General features: G+C 45.6%; 1 protein-coding gene across 2 annotated transcripts in view; it reads right to left on the bottom strand.

Annotated features, from left to right (window-relative positions):
- The window catches only part of RALB (RAS like proto-oncogene B), a 43,827-nt gene extending 25,647 nt beyond the window's left edge, over window positions 1-18,180 (bottom strand). Inside the window, exons 1-2 of one of the 2 annotated variants that reach the window (XM_032412158.1) lie at window positions 17,998-18,180; window positions 17,229-17,374 (exon numbers count right to left, since the gene is read on the bottom strand). The gene's annotated coding sequence lies outside the window, so the exon portion shown is untranslated. The remainder of the gene's footprint in view (window positions 1-17,228; window positions 17,375-17,997) is intronic. The other variant, XM_032412156.1, reaches the window with a different exon arrangement.
- Between the last annotated feature and the right edge of the window lie 342 nt (window positions 18,181-18,522).

The raw sequence follows: 18,522 nt of genomic DNA, 5'->3' as shown, positions 1-18,522 counted from the left end.
AAGGAAAATCAAATGAGAATTTGAAAATGCAGAGGAAAACTTACTCCTCCAGTCGCCCTCATAAAATGCAAGTGTCCCAGGTAATATGGCCCACAAAAGCACATGGGAAACTCTCAAACACTGTAGACAGGCAAAGAATTGCACTCGATACTTTTTTTCCAGATAATATAACTTGAAGGCAACCTAGATATATACTTCAGTCTCTCAAAAAATTATCCATGTTTTTTTATTTAAATTCAATTAGCCAACATATAGTACATTTGATATAATGTTCAATGATTCATCAGTTGCCTATAACACCCAATGCTCATCACATCACGTGCCCTCTTTAATGCCCATCACCCAGTTACCCCATCCCCATCCCCCTCCCTTTCCACAACCCTCAGTTTGTTTCCTCGGAGTCAAGAGTCTCTCATGGTTTGTCTCATGTCTTTAATCCATTAAATAACAATCAAGAAAGAGAACAATCCTAAATCTGGGACAATTTAAGCACCAAAGTAATCAAGGACAGTAATAAAAACAGACCATTGAAAAATTAGGAATTCGTGAATCCATACCTAGGATAAGTATTAAGTAAACAAGGGAAGAGGCAGGGCTCTTGCTTCCAGCAGAACGTCAAAGGCAGACTGATAAATGTAGAGGGTGTTGAGTTGGAATTCAACATTTTGTAACTATCATAGTAAAGACTGGTTCACGCAAGAATCATTAATAGAAATCTAAAGGGGAGATCTGGATGAGGAACAGGATATTTGCATGGTCTTAAAGTGTCTCCATACATTACTTATGAATCAGAATCTGCATTTAAACAAGCAGCACTGTTTACGTGTCAAGGCAAATCCCAAATTATTCATACCACTTCCTGTTACAATCCAAATTCGGAACAATCTGATCTAAATTAGGGTCATGAAGCACCCTCCCAAAAAACACCAGCGCTTTCAAATATGAAGTAACACAGGAAACAGATGGACTGCAGGGATTGTAATGAAAAAGTAAAACGCGATTACACTGTCTACTCAGTAGACGTCATTTTCACTATATTGAAAATCGACATGGAATCATATTTTTTAGCATCTAACATCAAATTATTCAATAGTTGTAACCAAATAATCAAGCTGAGGGACCGTACACAAGTGCACCGGTGTGTGGTGACAGCACCTCGCTTCCTGCGTTGAAGCCCAATATCACTGTCATTCTAATGACACACAAACTTGTGGTTATCGGAACAGTCTCACAGGCACACCTGGGAGGGGGAGATACTGGTTTATTCCTATGTATGTTGCCAGGATCTAGAACTCTAACCTCCAGTGGATTAGAGACCTAGAACTGCCTAGAGGATAAAGAAAGGAATGAATGAATAATGAGGGAAGAGTTTTAAGAAATGAAAACAAGGATACATTTTAAACGATTTTCCATGACACGTACTATGCCACACTTCTCATCAATGTTCCATGAAGGAAATAGTGTCTTGAGTGTTCTATTGTGAACATTGATTCTAGAAGATACATCATTAAAGTAGCAGCCCTCCCCAGAGGTTCTTTTTATGGCTTAATAATAAATGCTGTGAGCTACAAAAGTAATAGTAATTTAAAAATAAATCTGCACACACACAGACACACCCTCAGGAGCCAAGATAAAGACACTGGTCAAAGACGGACAATTAAAGATCAGTAAAGAAGTAAAGATAGTAACTGCAATGGATTGAAATAGATCAAATTTGTTCACAATACTTTGCACCTTATTGGTCACCTTTGGAGGACTAGGAAAACAACTCATTATTTTGAAAATTGGTAAATACAGGGAAAGAATTAAAAAACGCATCATGCTTCTCCTATACACGGTACTATTGGATGACTAAATACAGCCGGTTCTTGAACAACATGGGGGCGTTGGGGCACCGACCCTCCCGCACAATCGAAACTCTACGTATAACTTTTGACTCCCCAAAAACTTTACTACCAATAGCTTACTATTGACTACAGCCTTACCAATAACATGAACACTCAAGTAACACATATTTCATATGTTATATGTATTCCATACTATATTCTTAAAGCTAGAGAAAATGTTAAGAAAACCATAAGGAAGAGAAAATACATTTACAGCACTGTACTGTATTTATGGAGAAAAATCCGCATATAAGTGGACCTGCGCAGTTCAGACCCGTGTTGTTGAAGGGTCAACTGTAACAGATGAAGCAACGCTTCCCTTCACAAAATCTTCTAACAAATCAAGGAATGACAGAACTTGGGCTATCACCATTTTGCAATTCCTCACGGATTAAGAAAATCTAGGCTCTAAGCATCAAAGGCTGCTAACATTACCAAAAAAAAAAAAGAATGACAACTTGACATTACGAGCACCTTGAAAAAGACAACCATCAATGATGTAGTCTTGTGAAGAAAGCATCTATACCTAACTGCTGACTTATGGGAAACACAGGAGACAGGAACATGGTGAGCATCACCACAGAGACACACCATCAGCAACATAAAAACTGGAGGAAGCTCTATGGAATAAGCCACCCAGTTTCTTCAACAAATAAATTGCAAGAAGAGAGACAGAGAGGGAACCTAGAAATTACAAGAACTAAGAGACATAAAGTGAGCAAAACATACGGACTTCAGTTTGGATCCTAAACACATAAGAAAACTGGGGAATCTGAATGTTGACTGGATTTGATAATATTAAGGAAATATTATTTTGAAACATTTCAAGTAACTTAATGTAACCTCATTACAAATAAAGTGAAATGACATAAGGAATTTGCTTCAGTTATCAAGGGGGAAGGGAGCTGGGATACAGATGAAATAAGACTGGCCATGAATTGATAATTATCAAAGCTGACTGATGGGTATAAGGTAGCGGGTTACACTGTTCTCTGCACTTTCATACATGTTTGAAAATGTCCACACTGTAAAATCTATAAAAAACAACGACAGAAATTTAGGTGCCTGGGTCCCACTCCCATAGAGATTCTAATTTAGGGGCATGGTGCTCTGACACTTAGCTTTCTTAGGCTCTCCAGATGACTCCAATTCATGCCCAGCTTTGAAAACCATTCCGCTGGACCTGAAACTCTTTGAGAACAGATTCTGTATCTTTTTTAACCACTGTTTCACTCATGACCTACCACAGAAAACACACTTAAATATTAATTGAGTTCACTAACTAAGGTCGGAGCCATTTTCTCACCTTAATTCTGTAAGTAGAACACACATCAGGATGGCACCATGAACCTACCTTCAAATGAAATTCTTATTTTCTATTAGTCAACAGTCTTACAATGAACACTCTCCTATCACCTTTGTTTTTGCAAGGGCCATGCTACATTGCCATCTTAAGAAAACTGATACACTTTTCACAATCCGATTCAAAAATTTTTGTGAGTTTTCAAAAAAAAAATTTTCATGTGAGTTTTCTAGTATCTGGGTGGTGATGACAAAATATAATCAATCTAATGTCATCCCTAGAGGCATTTAGTTTTCAGTCAGTCCACAAGTGAATATTTTCCTCTTCCTATTTCCTTCCTAAATACAGGCCCTTTTTCACACTACAGTCTATTGATCTCCTGTTCTTCAAATTCAAGTACAATAATTTCCATAAATTCACTCTATGGTTTTAAAGTCTTCAGAAATAGGTGAGCCCTGGGTAAATTAGAAAGAATTTTTTTAAAAGATTGTCTGTCTTGGGAAAGCATAGAATTTTACCAAAGATAGGACAAAATAATGAAGACTTAAAATGATAGACTCACTTCAAATAATGAAATACATTTAAAGAAACAAAGTGATTCTGATTTGGGGCACCTGGGTGGCTCAGTAGTTGTTAAGCATCTGCCTTCGGCTCAGGTCATGATCCCAGGGTCCTGGGATCGAGCCCCGCATCGGGCTCCCTGCTCAGCAGGAAGCCTGCTTCTCCCTCTCCCACTGTCCCTGCTTGTGTTCCCTCTCTCGCTGTGTCTCTCCCTGTCAAATAAATAAATAAAATCTTTTAAAAAAAAAAAGTGATTCTGATTTGAAAATGTGTTCTTAGATTTTCACAAGTTAGAACAGAACAGAAACTCTAGAAACCAGGAAATATTTTTTTAAATACTTCACCAAATTCTACCAATATCTAAATTTTAATTTTTATTAAATCAGGTTTGGAAGATTGTTGGTACATCTGTTGCAACTTTTTGCAATCCTAGCTTGAATCATCCATAAAAACAAACAGATAAGCCAGGTTACATCCTAAGTTCCAGCTGAAATGCTTAGTTTTGATGGGCACAGTCACAGGACTGAATTATGACAAAGGCTTCCATGAAGTCTTCCAGCTCTCCTCCAAGATAAAAAAGCAGAGGACTACTTAAAGTATGTTAAGTATATTAAGAATAACGGGCCCTTTTGGCAAACGTACATCAGTAAAAATGAGTTTAAAAAGATTTCACTAAATAGCACACAACTTTATCCAAATACATAACTTAAGATATTTACTGTCTGCCTAGCATCTCTTTTCTAGAAACTGCTCCCCTCCATCATCCACATGGTTATTACAGGACCGGAGAGAGGGGTGAGGAAGATAAGACATGCCAGGTTAGTAGGTGGCCCCATCCCCTGGGACAAACCGACTGATCCCAAGGAGGGCGCCGGCCCCGAGCTAGGGAATGGGTACAAAACTGAGCAGCTAGGCCCATGACAGCTACAGCTGGGACCAGGAGCCCCCAGCAGAAGTAAGAGAGCAGCAGCCCTCCGGTGGCCCTTTGGACAATGCATTGGCTTTCCCAGAAGAAGCACCTGTTGATTGCTGAGATTTAGGAATGTCAAACTTGTGATTCTTTAAGAAATGCCAGAAATTTGGAATTTTATGTGCAATCTCCCTTTTTAAATGTTAATAATTAAATCAGTTTTTAAAAGCACTGTGAGCAAACAAAGAATGTCTACAGGCCACTCGTTTTTGCAAACTGGCAGCTATGTGTTTTGGCCAAGCAGCAATAGCCGATCTACAGCAAGAAGGAGAGACAAAGCCAGCACATGCGGAGGAAACACAGGGATCATCTTGGCAGCATTCAGGGGGCTGGTTCCAGAAGCTCCGGAGTCCCAGCCGCATCCTTGGCCCCTTCCTGGGCTTGCTTTTTCATCTTTCCGCTGAGTCAGTGACATGTACTGGTGTCCACCCAATAAATTCCCCTTTGTGGTGTGAGCTCATGTACCTTACGTTACTATCACTTCCAACCAAGAGAGTCCCAACTGACTATACGTAATGGCTTTGAAATACACATACAATTCAAGTCCAAGGAATCGGACCCAGGCAGGGCCAGAGGGAAAATATAATGACACAAAAATACTTCATTCTGCATGAATAAAGCATGAGCTCTACGAACAGCAACTCCCGCTGCAGGTGCTTCCAGGGAATTCAAATATTCTGCCCCCTTACAGGATTAGGACTCTTGTCCACAATGAAAGAAACCCCAACTGAAAGGAGCTTAAGCAAAACAATGATTTATTGGCTCACGTAACCGCGTGTCCGAGAATAAAGCCTGCTCCAGGGGCTCAGATGGAGTCTCCAGAACCCACTTGCTCTTCCCCCATCCCTAGGCTCCACCTCTCCCACTTCTCCGCCTACTACTCTGCCCGCCTCACCCCCTCCCAACCCGGAGCCTTTTCACGGTTGACAACCGGATTCCTTCTCCTATAACTTTCAACTTAAATGTCACTTCCTCGGAGAGGCCTCCCAGGACCCCCACACCTCAGGTAGACCCTCTCATCCTCCACGTCGGCCCCTTGGCTTCTTTCACTGCACTGATCATAACTTGCAATTCCTTTCATTTTCTGCTTATTGGCTTTTCCCTTATTTCTTCCATTATTAAGGATCCATGAGGCGGGGCTCCAGGTCTGCCCTTTGCCCTCTTACACTCTTGTACGGTAGGAATATTTCCCTTTTATCACATAAACCGTGCTGCAGCCTAAAGAACATAAAGTTGACCCAAACTATGGTCATCATAAAATCTAGAATGCTGTGTAAACTTAACACCTGGATTCAGCCATATCTTATTTCCATTACTTATGGCCAAAAACCTAAAAAGTTTAAGCCATCATTTCCTTGTTTCACAAGCCAAGCTGGGCAAATGGATGACATGAATTTCTATTTTTTAAGCTTTCTGGATTTATCACTAATGACTTTGACTCTCTTAAGGTTGTCATTTAAATATGTATTTGAACTTATTATGGGGTTGTCATTATTAATTATAACACAGGCCCTTAAAACAGAGACTTCCAGATCATCAAGCAAAGAAAGTTTATTTATTAAACAAGTTTCAGAGTAAACAAAAAATTGTCGTCTTGGGGTCTGGTATTTCAATACAATAGGCCAACTCCCCACGGTTATACCAAGGACACTATAAAAATGAGAGCAACCTAGTACTCATAAGAATCCCATCATTTCACCCACTGATGTAAATAAGGATTTCTGAGAGGATTTTTGAACCTTTGTTACTCAATTGGCAGTGCCTTTTCGGACTGACCATCTCTCCTAGGACTTTACATTCTGAGAAAGGGGCACAGGCCCTTACAGGGACGAGCACAACGTGATGGGCTAAGCGACCGGAGTAACATGCGACGTGGCTCAGAGCCCCTCAGCTCCAGGTACTGCTGGTCACCTGGTAAAGAATGTGTATCGGTTAGTGAACAATCTCTCCACAGACAAACTCACTAGGGCTGCTGCTGAACCTCTGCTAAATCTTTCTATTAAATGAAGACACTCAGTCTTGACTTCTCGATTTGGTAAACTTGTGTTTTCTTACTGCTTTGCATTGACTAGGGCCCTCCAGCAGTGAGAGTCCCGGGAAGACACAACTTAAGTCATCAGAGTTCTCCGCGTTTCTCTTTCTGTGTGCTCAGCCTTGCCGACCCGTACTTACTTAAAGAAGGAAACTCAATTTTCCCTCCCCTTGTACAACTGCTATTGTCATTAGCACCAGTGGATAGAATATTTTTATACTGTCGTACACATATGACTCAGTTTCCATGTCTATAAAAATAAGGAAGTTGAATTCAATGATCTAAGTTCCTTTCCAGTCTTTTGCTGGTTTTTTCTGAAACTAAATCTGCAAAACAACTTCAATTAGTGCTCCCGGGTGCCTAAGGAAATTTGTTTTAGGTCTTTCTGCTCCTAATGAATATCTCTTTGTATGTTCTCCCGCCAAAACACACACACACCTAAATGAACAAAAGTTAAATTAACTAAAACAAAAACCAGAAGGCTCTGACGTCACTCACCATAAGCACTCTGCTTCTAGTTTGTACCCTTATGCACATGTCATTCCCTCTGCCAGGACCGCCGTCCTTCCTCCTGTTCAAGGATCGCCCGTAATTTAACAGTCTAAATACTTCCACCGCCACTTTCCTAGATCTCCCCCAGCGTGGCTGACCCTCTCAGAAGTGGGGCCCCGTGCCTGCCGATAAGGCTACTGTTGCATGGAGATAAACCGGTCATTTCCTCTTAGGTGAGGTCTGTCTCTCCCATCACACGGAGGGCTGCCCATTCAACTTTGTGTGCTCAGCGTGCCTGGTACTTAGGAGACGCTCAGTACTTGGAAAAAGTAACCAAGTTCTCCATCTGGGTTGAGAGATCTGGTCTTAAGAGGATATTTGGTAACTGGTAAACTTTGAAAAGTTAATTCATTTCTATGATGACTTTCCTGAACTACAAAGCAACTGAACTACAGTGGGAGGTAATTTGCAAGCTCTGATTTTTTTTTTTTAAGTATACAGTTGTTTCTGAAATAAAGCCCTCTCCCACTATACCCTCAGCCCCAATGGAATCTGGGAATTTCACTGGCCTTGGAGAGGTCTACCAATGTATACAGACTCCAGTTCCTCCCACCTGCAAAGGCAGCCTCAGAGACATTAGGACCACTTTATCTCAGGCGCCTGGGTGCCTCAGTCAGTTAAGCATCTGCCCACGGCTCAGGTCATGATCCCAGGGTCCTGGGATCAAGTCCCGCATCGGGCTCCCTGCTCAGCAGGGAGTCAGCTTCTCCCTTTGCCCCTCCCCACCCCCCGCTCGTGCTCGCGCTCTCTCTCTCTCTCTCAAAAATAAATAAATAAATCTTTTTAAAAAAATAGAACCACTTTATCTCTCAGTAGCTGAAGGTCAAATTTGGAACTAGCACACACGTCCTTGTTCTGAATTACTTATCCAAATACAATCCAGTTTAGAGATGTACTACTATTATTTCCACTTCTACAGCATCTACTAGCATATAGCACACACTCAGAGCTTGGAGAACTCGCAAGGTCACTTAAGTAGTCTACGGCAGGGCTAGCACACCAGCAGCCTGGCTTCTGAGCCATGACACTGGGCTGCTCATTAGTGGACTGGGGTGGGGCGGGGAAGACCTTCAAACACGGTGTGATATACTGGAATTTTTATCAACGACATAGAACTATGGATCAGAAAGTTCGTTAAAGAGAGAAAGGCACAGGCAACTAGGGGAGAAGTTCCAGGAGGAAAGAGACCACAAAAAGCCGTTCTCATATAGCCCAAAGAACCGAAAGCAGAGACTTGAACCGATTTGTCCACCCATGTTCACAGCAGCACTGTTCACAACAGTCAAAAGTGAAAGCAACCCAAGTGTCCACTGATGAATGAATGGAAAACAAAACGTGGTCTATCTGTACAATGGAATATTATTCAGTCTGAAAAGGGAATGAAATTCTGACAGAAGCTACAACATGGATGAACCTTGCGGACATGAGGCTAAGTGCGATAGGCCAGACACAAAAGGACAAAAACGATACGATTTCACTTATATGAGGCACCTAGAAGCGTTGATTCATAGAGATGGAAAGCTGAATAGTGGTTGCCAGGGGCCAGGGAGGAGAGGATAAGAGTTTGTGTTTAATGAGCACAGAGCTGCAAAATGGGGATGATTGAAAATGTTTTGGAGATGGATGGTGGTGGTGATTGCCCAACACGGGGAATGTACTTAATTCACACTTAAAAATCACTAAAATGACAGAGAGGCACCTGGCTGGCTCAGTCAGTAGAGCATGCAATGACTCTTGATCTCAGGGTCATGAGTTCAAGCCCCACATTGGGTGTAGAGCTTTCTTTTCAAAAAATCGCTAAAATGACAAATCTTATGCTATGTATATTTTACCACAATTTTTTTCAGTAGTTCTACACCAATGACAGCGTGGGACGGGAGAAAAAAACAGTCAGCTTGAAGTCTGGAGTCTGCCATTGGGCAGCTAATGCCCTTAGTTCCCTTAGTGAAGTTGCTTTTCTCAGCCTCAGTCTCCTCTGTAAAATGCACAGGGCGTGTGTATCCTCAGGGTTATTATGGAGACTAAATGAGAAAACACCTATCGTATATAATACCTGGCTCTGAGTAAGCACTTACCTGGTTTTTGGACATCATTCTGGTATTCTAGAAAGTCCTGAGAAAGAAGTTGGTCTAGCAGCCAAACCTACTCGAAGGCAGGATGAGTTGCCAGTCCTTAAAGAAGGACAAGAATAGGCCAGGGAGATTCCTTTGCCGAGACTCAGTCCTCTGAGAACTGAGGTGACACCAGTCCAGAACACCACACTAGGAAGGAAGAGGCCTGGCCTCTGGACCTCGCTCAGCCGCTCACTCACTGTATCACTAGACTAGTCACTTCACCCTCCTCGGCCTCAGTATTCGCCCTGTCTATCTTTCAGGGTAACCGGGAAGGAACAAATGGGAAAATTCGTACTAAAGGCTTCAGGGCCTCAGAAGCATTTTCAATATGGAAACAAGAGTAGGAGTATTATCATCAGAGGCCCTTCAGACCCTCTCTCTTCTCTATCACCCAAAAGACGATGTCACTCACCTTCAGAAGCACTGCCAGTGGGCATCTCCGGACCTACCCTAAATCTCCTCCAGCAGCTCCGGAAATTTCTCTCACAGAAAAAGTCCTTTATTCTCTTCCCTGCTAGGTCGTGTATGAAGGGTTAGGGAGCCTAAGGAAGCTGCCAGCCAGCCAGCCATGACTGGGGAGCTACAGTGCCAGAAGAGGGTCTGCCTTCTCCACGGGGGGCAGCATACTGCTGAACATCCAGTCCCCCCCGCAGAAGTGCAGACGATCCCCCCCCCCACTTCCCTCATTACTAGGATTCCCTTCCCCACAGGACTGCAGCCATCCTCTGAAATGACTCATTCCCCACCCACCCACCCCACCCATGCCCAGAATACCAGCCAACTCTTCAAGACCCTCCACCTCTTCCAAGAACGTTCTTCTACCTTTTAGCTTTCCCTGAGACTTGGGTGTGCCCTGGGGACACCTATCTTAAGCAGATTCTATCTTCCTCTCCAGCCATGTGCCTCAGGGCCAGGAAGAAAGTGTCTTTCCTCCCTTCCACTGTCACTTCTAGTAGAGGACTTCCTCCAAAAGATAATCTCCTTCCTCTTGCATCTTCAAGGCGTAGGCAATCCGCTTTCCCCCACCTGGCTGCCCTCGTGTCATCTTGACCTCGTCACTTCCCTCATCTACTGCTGGTATTGCTTCCGGTTTACAGACTTCCTTTCTACCCCATCTCCCGTCATCCTCCTCAGTGACCCCTGTGTTCATACGGACGACTGTCAGAGAGCTCGGCCTCCCCCAAGTCCTTGGCCTCTTCTCTGAAAACCATTTCCTTCATTCTCCGTCACACTGTTGTGCTCAGGCCCTGCACTTCATCACCATCAGAAACAGCTGTCTCCTCCCAGTCTCCAGCCTCAGGCTCCTTCCTTCTAGCTCCTCCTTCCTTCTAGCTCACTTGCTTAAGTACCCACTACGTTCCGCTACCACAGTGTCCTGCCTGCTGGGCAAGCCCTGGCCTCTAGCACTCTCTCTGGGCGTTAACTCCCTCCGGGCCCCACCTCCCTCCTTCAGCAGCTTAGATCTCACAGTATGAAAGCCCTCTTGCTGATATAGTCCCGCCCTGGCCTCTTCCACTCCCTTCCAGCCCCAGCACCTGGCAAGCCAACTCCCCTGGAGAGGGAAAAGATTCTTGCAGCCAGCCTTAGGAAGCTTCACATTAAATGCATTTATGATCCCAAACCAGGAATGGGCAATTCACTCAACACTGCCTAGAAATTTTACTGGGGTTCCCCTCCACACCTTCCCTATGCTCACTCTGCACAGATGACCTCACCTCATTTTTCCCAAACACAAGCCATCAGGGACAAACTTCATTGCCCCTCCACCAAATCTACAAACCTACCAGCATCCATGCCCACCTCCTCCTGTCTCCTGCTATATGGATAGCACACTCCTGCTCTTAGCAAAGACCAAGCACTCCACACAGGCTCTGGACTCCATGCGCCACTACCTCCCTGCCCAGGAACGTCACTCCTACCATTATCCCCTTTTTCCTGCATCATTAATCAGTCTTTACCTCCGTAGGGGATCATCCCCGACAGCACAGACACTCTCTACTTAATCTTCATGCCAAACACACACACCCCTTTGATGGCCATACGTCCCTCTAGTTAGTGACACAATTTCCCCGTAGCCCTGGTTATCTATACCAATGCTTCTCAAACTTTAGTTGCCTGGGAATCTCGCTGAAGTGTGTGTGTATTCTGATTCAGCAAGAGTCAGGACTGCCAACCAACTCCCAGATGACTGTCGGTAGGGGGCCCAAGGACCCCACTCTGCATAACAAGGCCCCGTGTCTCCCTCCCTTATGACGTCATTCACAAAATCCCTTCTAGTGTGGCTCCCTCCCCCCAGCAAAACTTCCTGAAATTGGGCTGGTCAGAATCACCAATAAACTCCCCGTTGCACACTCCAGTAAAAACTGTTCTCTTTCTCCTCTCCCAGGCCCTCTCTGCTTGTAGCAACTGTGAGAGAACACTGCCTAGAAAGGGGAAGGCCCGTAGGAGGCCAGTTCGAACACCACTCTTGGCATCTCCCTCCGGATATGGCCCGGCCCGGCCTCGAGGGCTCCCCGCTCTCCCACCGGCTCACTGCTTCTCTGGCAGCTTGCTGGCAGCTTCCCCAGCCGGCTCTTCCTCCTCTTCCCGGCCTCCTCAGAGCTGGGTCTTACACCCTCCCCACCCCTACACTTTCCTTCAGTGGCCTCATCCATTCCGGCTGCTCTACAAGCAACTCCCAAACCTTTAAGCCGCAGCCCAGAGCATTCTCCTGCCCTCCAGACTCCTGACCCTCTGCCTAATTGCCACCTCTCCCCCTGTGGGTGTCCTGCGCGCATCTCAAACTTAACCTTCCCAAAACAGAATTCTTGATTCTTCCTGCCCCGCTTCAAATCTGCCCCTTCTCCGCTATCCCCCACCTAGCAGTCACTCAAGTAACTAGTTGTATCCAAGTTATTACTAAAGCCAAAAACCTGGGAGTTATCTTTGATTCCCCCGTGCCTCTCCCCCAGCTCAGTTCGTGGCCAATTCTACTGGTTCCCTCTCCGAAACCCGCTTCTTCCATCTCTGCCATACCCTAGGCCCGGGCACCAACCACTGAAGGGCCACGACTTCCTAAAGGACGTGTCACGGCCACTTTAGCCCCTCTTCAACCTATTCCCCACACAGCCCCCCGTACGTAAAGCCCTTTAATGGCGCACCATGAATAAAATCCAAACCCGCTAGTCACCATGGCCTACAAGACCTTTCTTCCGCTAGCCAGCTTTGCCTTCTTTCAGTTCCATGAATATGCCCAGTGCCTTCCCACCTAGGATCCCTTTCACATGCTCTCCTCTCCTCTTGTATTGCTTTTAGGAAGGCCTGAAGCAAGAGGAAGCAAGCGACACACAGTCAAGTAACTGAAGACCCTTGTGGACGCCTGGCGCAGAGAGAAAGACACAGAGTCCGCCGTGACATGGAACTACACGGGAAAGGAAAGGGCCAGATCATTTAAGACCCTGTAGGCCCAGCAGTTTAGGGATTTTAGACTTTCTACTGAGGGCACTGGAAAGCCACTGAAGTGCTTCAAGCAAACTGGTGACACCATTAGACCTGCCTGTTGAAAAGCTCACTCTAGCGAGAGTGCGGAGAAACAGAAGGGCCAAGAGCAGATGTGGGAGATACAGCAGGCCAGGCCAGAGACAATGCAGGGGCTGGAGGTTGAATCAATCACCAACGGCAATGATTTCATCAATCATGTCTAGGTAATAAAGCCCCCATAAAAGCCCAAAGGGAGGTTCGGAGAGCTTCCAGGTTGGGGAACCAGACAGGATACTTCCGCATGCCACCATGGTGGGCCCCCGACTCCATGAGGACAGAAGCTCCTTTGTTCAAGACCTTACCCCATGTATCTCTTCATTTGGCTATTGATTCATATCCTTTAATATCCCTTGTAATAAAGCAGTAATCTAATGAGTAAACGGGTTTCCCGAGTTCTGTGAGGCGCTCTAGCACGTTAATCAAACCCAAGCAGGGGGTTATGAACACCTCTGATTTATAGTGAGTCAATCAGAAGCACAGGTAACAATCTGGGCTTGCGACTGGCATCTGAAGTGGAGTGTGGTCTTGTGGGACCAGGCCCTTAATCTGTGGAACTGATGCTGTCTCCAAGTAAACAGTGTCAGAATTGAGTCAAAATGTAGACACCCAGCTGGTGTCAGAATTGTGCGGTGGTGCTGAAAAAACCACACACACACCCTGCCTTGGAAGTGGGTACAGAACCCCTTTAGACGTGAAAAAAATGGCAGCACTTAATGAATGAACACATATAATTTTAGATTTTAAAAAGGCTTAACATGCAAGTATGAGTAGAGGTACCACCTTCACTAAATCCACTACTAAGAAGAGGATGAGCTAATCCACACTCTATAACTGTCTACCCATCCTTTCCTGTTTTTCCCCACAGAGTGGGGTGGAAGGAAGGAGTGGGATGATAGGAGAGGCAGGATGAAAGAAAAGAAAGATACTAGCTCACAAACGAGGGCAGCGAATGGGGGAAAAGGCCAAAAATGGGAAGAAAGGAAACACAAGTTGTGCTGAGTGTCCAATCCACCCAGTGACGACTCTAGGCTGAGCTGGGATGAACAAAAGCCACTCTCACCAGCCTTCGCTTTCTGAAGTTACATTTTAACATGATTTATGAACTCTCTTGTTCTAAATACACCTCATTCCAAGGATATTTGTTAAATGAAACTACTACAATCACAGAAATTTCAGAGATGGAAGGGAACTCAGAGGTCATTTAATCAGGCTTCAGGCTCAGAATGCCTCTTCTCTCCACCTGTAGACACTTCAGGAAGATTTCATCTAGAAGGTAAAAGAATAAAGTCCTTCTATCCAAGTGGATAATTAAAAGATATTAGGTTTTCAAAAGAGAAATGAAAAAGTGCTGGCCCAATAAATAGTGTCCAAAGATTTAAAATAATGGGGGGGGGGGGGGGGGGGGGGGCTTAGGTTCTCCAAGATTTTTTTTTTTAGCTACTTTGCCAGTGAGTTTTATTTTTAAAAATACACAGATGATTAATGACTAATTTTAAGCTGTTCATCAAGGAACTCGTTTTGGCAATCATTGTTTAACAATTTTTTTACGGTTAAAAAAACCTCAGCTGTTTCATTTGCTTTAGGGATCAGCAAGATTTAAATTTCTAATTTCCAAAGCTACTGCATATTTGGCTAATTAATTCTAGCATCTGACAATGAAGAACCAGAAGAAAGAACATAAAGTTAAAAGTCTAATATTAAAAGTTTCTAAAATGGTAAAAACTCCAGCTGCATTTTATTCTCCTGGAGTACATACTTTAGTAAGCATATAAAACAAAGATTTTTCTCAATAATGTCTGGTCTAAACCTTCAAAAGGAAATTTGGTAGCCTCGGACAATGTCAAGGGTCCTCAAGCTCCCTCGTGCAGTCCCCTCCCACATTGTACCACGTTTGGCCTGTGTGCCAGTAGAAGGGATGGTATGTCACCTCCAAAATTAGATACAAAGATATCACACTTTCCATCCTGATTGTCTGCTTTCTGTCTCTCCCTCTCTCAGATCACTTGCTCTGGGGAGAAACTTAGCTACCATGTTGTGAAGCGTCCTATGGAGAGAGGCCCACTCGGTGGGGTACTGAAGCTTCCAGCCAGCAGCCATGTGAGTGAGCCACCCTGGAAGCAGATTCTCCAACCCCAGTCCAGCCTTCAGATGACAACAACCTCAGAAGAGACCCTGAGCCAGAAGCACCCACCAAGCTGCTCCCAGATTCCTGAACTCCAGAAACTGTTGAAGCTGTTACGTTTCGGGTAATACAGTACGCAGCAGAAAATTCATTCAAGACAGTCAAACTACGAAGTGGCCAGCTACACAGGACCAAACTACTATACTTCCTTCAACTCATGCCATATACTAAGTAAAATTACATAGTGTGACATGTTTTCATTTGGATCAGACCTCACTTGAAATTTTCTGTCCATTCCCAATCTGGTGGGCCTAGAGTATACTATAGCTAAGTTGCCCACAAAGCCCTGGCAAAAGCAACAATGACAATGTATTAGCAAGTATTGATTAACAGCACCACTTCCTGCATTTAGATTTCAATTTTTTTCAAAAAGCACAAACTCCCTGAAGATTCACTGACACCCATCACAGAGAACACTCTCTGTTGGAGTGTTCACAGAGAACACTCTGTTATTGTTATAAGCAGTTCCTTTTCTTAAGAGCAACATAAACTTGAAATACCTTCCCTCTTTGACTTCCCACTTCCACATTCTTTTCATCTTTCTTCCCACTCTCGCCTACTGGTCTCTCCTTTTTGAAACCTTTAAGAATACGTGGACATACATGCCCATATTTGTATTTCTAAGTAATCAAAAGAACTGAGGAGCTAAAAGAGCCAGTTCATGGCCAAATCTCCAAGGCCAGCTACATATCTGATATTGGTTAGATCAGTGGGTCCGTGCCAAGTGGATAGCTGATGCTCAATAAATGTTAATTTCCCTCCTCTTCCCTACCCACCTCCCCCGTGATTAGGAAAGAGTCCCATTTTCTCTGGTACTCTGGTCTCTCTGATTCAGACTTCTCAACAACACATACTCACTTGAAGAAAAAAAAAAATCTCAAGCATCTTGCATATCTAACAGCAGGGGCTGTTTGTTTAGAAGTAATCGGAGCCAATGAAAAGTGGGACTCTTGCCTATCATCTTGAGACAAGTTACACTGGGAACATTAGAAGAGTTCACCAAGATCTCTTCCAACACTGTTGTTATACTGTCTCCAAATTTAACTTTCAGAAAAGGTCTCCACTGATGTTTCTAACTCCATAAATTCCATGAGTGGAGAGGAATTTAGTAACTGAATGCCAAGAGGCATAGTGGGATCGGGTGATGTGGCACAACGGATTACCTCAACTCTCTGGTTTACAAATTTCCAGAGTCTCAAACCATCTCCAGCCAAGGCAAGAACCTTCAAGAATTCAAAACTTTTCTACTTCTTCCACCTTCCACCAACACCCGTTTAGATCCCATTTGACATTTGAATTCTTGTCTTCCTACCTATGTGTCTCGGTCCCATATTCACAAAGTCCTGGGAAAGTTTGTACCACTAGGGAAATCTTGCTGAGATTTCAGATCCCCACTGTTTCCCATGGGAAATACCATGAAAAGAAAAGGAAGGAAAGACTCAGACATGGTCAGAAGAAAGCAGATGAGGGGACAGGACTAAAACCACACACAAGGAATGTGTATCCTTGGCCTTATTCCTACCCCTACCTCCATCCCACCCCCACTACCACAAAGAACACCTTCAACATTCCTAATTTCATGTTCTCCTAACAGGCAGGGAAAACAATTGCCACCTTCTCACTGCTGCGTGCTCTCCAGCTCAGGTGAAAAGTCATGCTCAAGATCCCACCCCTAATAAAGTTTCAAAACCAGTATCAAACCTAGGTCTTCACACCCTGACCTCCTTTTCTTCCCAATATTCAATGCCACCTCCACAGTCACTCCATTTCTGAGAACTTCCATGTTCTAATTCTATTGCTCCAGGTTTAAGGAACATTGCCTTCACCTGTTTGGGCCTTTGACAACCAACCTCGCTGCTCAGCTGTAGAATGTGGGCCATTTACACATCTAAAAGATACGCTATAGTCTTTGACAATCAGTGCCCACTATCCATCCCCAAAACTTAAAAAGAAATGAGGTTAGAAAGCTAGGCCATCGCATAAAGTTCCCTCGTCTACAAAGGTTGAAATCACCTCACAGGGAACCTAAATGAACAATCAGCCAAGTCTCTTCCAGGGGCAATTCTAAAGCAGTCCACCAGCCACACTTCTTCTCCCCAGAAGACTCACCTGGTAACAATATCAAAGCTCCAACGTTTCCAATATTCATCTGTAAATTAGCACAGAAAGGACACTGCTCAAACAAGCAGTCTGGGCACAGCTATCTCTGCCACTGGCAGTTCTGAACCAACCACGACCTGGATAACCTCACAGACCTACAAGAGGGCAAGAAAAGAGGAGTGGAAGCCTGGTCCAGCCAAACAGATCAAGTCGGTGGCGCTTCCTATTAGAAGCCACATTCGGTGTCAGCCTCTATCAGAAAGGAACTAAAGGGGGCGGGGGGGGGGGGGCAAAGAAACAACTTGAGGCTCACTTGCAAGACAGGACCAAAAACAGACCAACCAACTTTTGGAACACGGCCCCGGTTCAGCCCAAGTTCTTAAGGTACTAACAAGTTTTTGCAACACTGTTACAGCTCTTACCCTGCCCACAGCGGCAACTAAAGAACTGAGGAAGTGGACCATCCTCCGGCTGGAGGCCCGAAAGGGCAGGAAGTGGAAGGAGAGGCCATTTGTGGGAAAAGGGAAGGAGCGGCGAAAAGGGAGAGGCTGGGGCGCCGCCCCCATTTCCTCAGCCCCGGGCCGGTCTCGGAGGCTTTCTCCGGGGGACCGGCCGGGGCCGAATGAGGCCGGCAACCCCGCGTCGCCCTCCGCCCTCCACAGCCTGCACGCAGAGCGCGGGGACAGGCGGCCACCGAGAGTGGGGCGGCGCACCCCACCTCCCCAGCCCGCGCCCCACCCCGCCCAGAGATGGCCTGTCGGGGCGCTGGCACCCTCACCTGGGACCCGTCCCGCGCCGCCTCGGCCGTCCGCACCGGTCCCGCTGCTCTTAAACCTGCCCCGCCCTCTCCTTCGCCTCCTCCCGGGGCCGGACCCCAGCAGTCCCCTGCCGATTTGTCATTGAGCAGCCCTGGCTCGCTTCCCCACCCCCGAGCGCGCCCCCGGCGTCGCCTAGGCAACCCCGCCTCCCGAGAGAGGGCGCTTTCCTTCCGCTCCAGCCCTCCCCCTGGAGGCCACGCCCCCTGAGAGCCTTTTAGCCAATCCAAAGTGGGGCTGGGAGGCTGGGAGGAGGCTCTGCCAGTGAGAAGCCGCCGTAGGCGGGAGGGGCGGGCTCCGCACGGCTGCCCCGCCCACCTCCACTTCCTCCTCCTTCCCCCCGGCCGGACTGGCTGCGCGTGACCGCTGCTGCAGTGGAGGATTCGAGCTGGTCCGGGGACTCTGGGCGTGGGCGGGTGGACGGCGCTCCAGTCGTGGATTTAGGTCAGAGCGAGGCCGAACTAGAGGAAAGCAAAAGGGAGGGGCAG

Source organism: Phoca vitulina, unplaced genomic scaffold (genome assembly GCF_004348235.1).
Source record: "Phoca vitulina isolate PV1807 unplaced genomic scaffold, GSC_HSeal_1.0 scaffold1, whole genome shotgun sequence".
Classification (NCBI taxonomy): Eukaryota; Metazoa; Chordata; class Mammalia; order Carnivora; family Phocidae; genus Phoca; species Phoca vitulina.
This window is presented reverse-complemented; position numbering and strand designations above follow the sequence as displayed.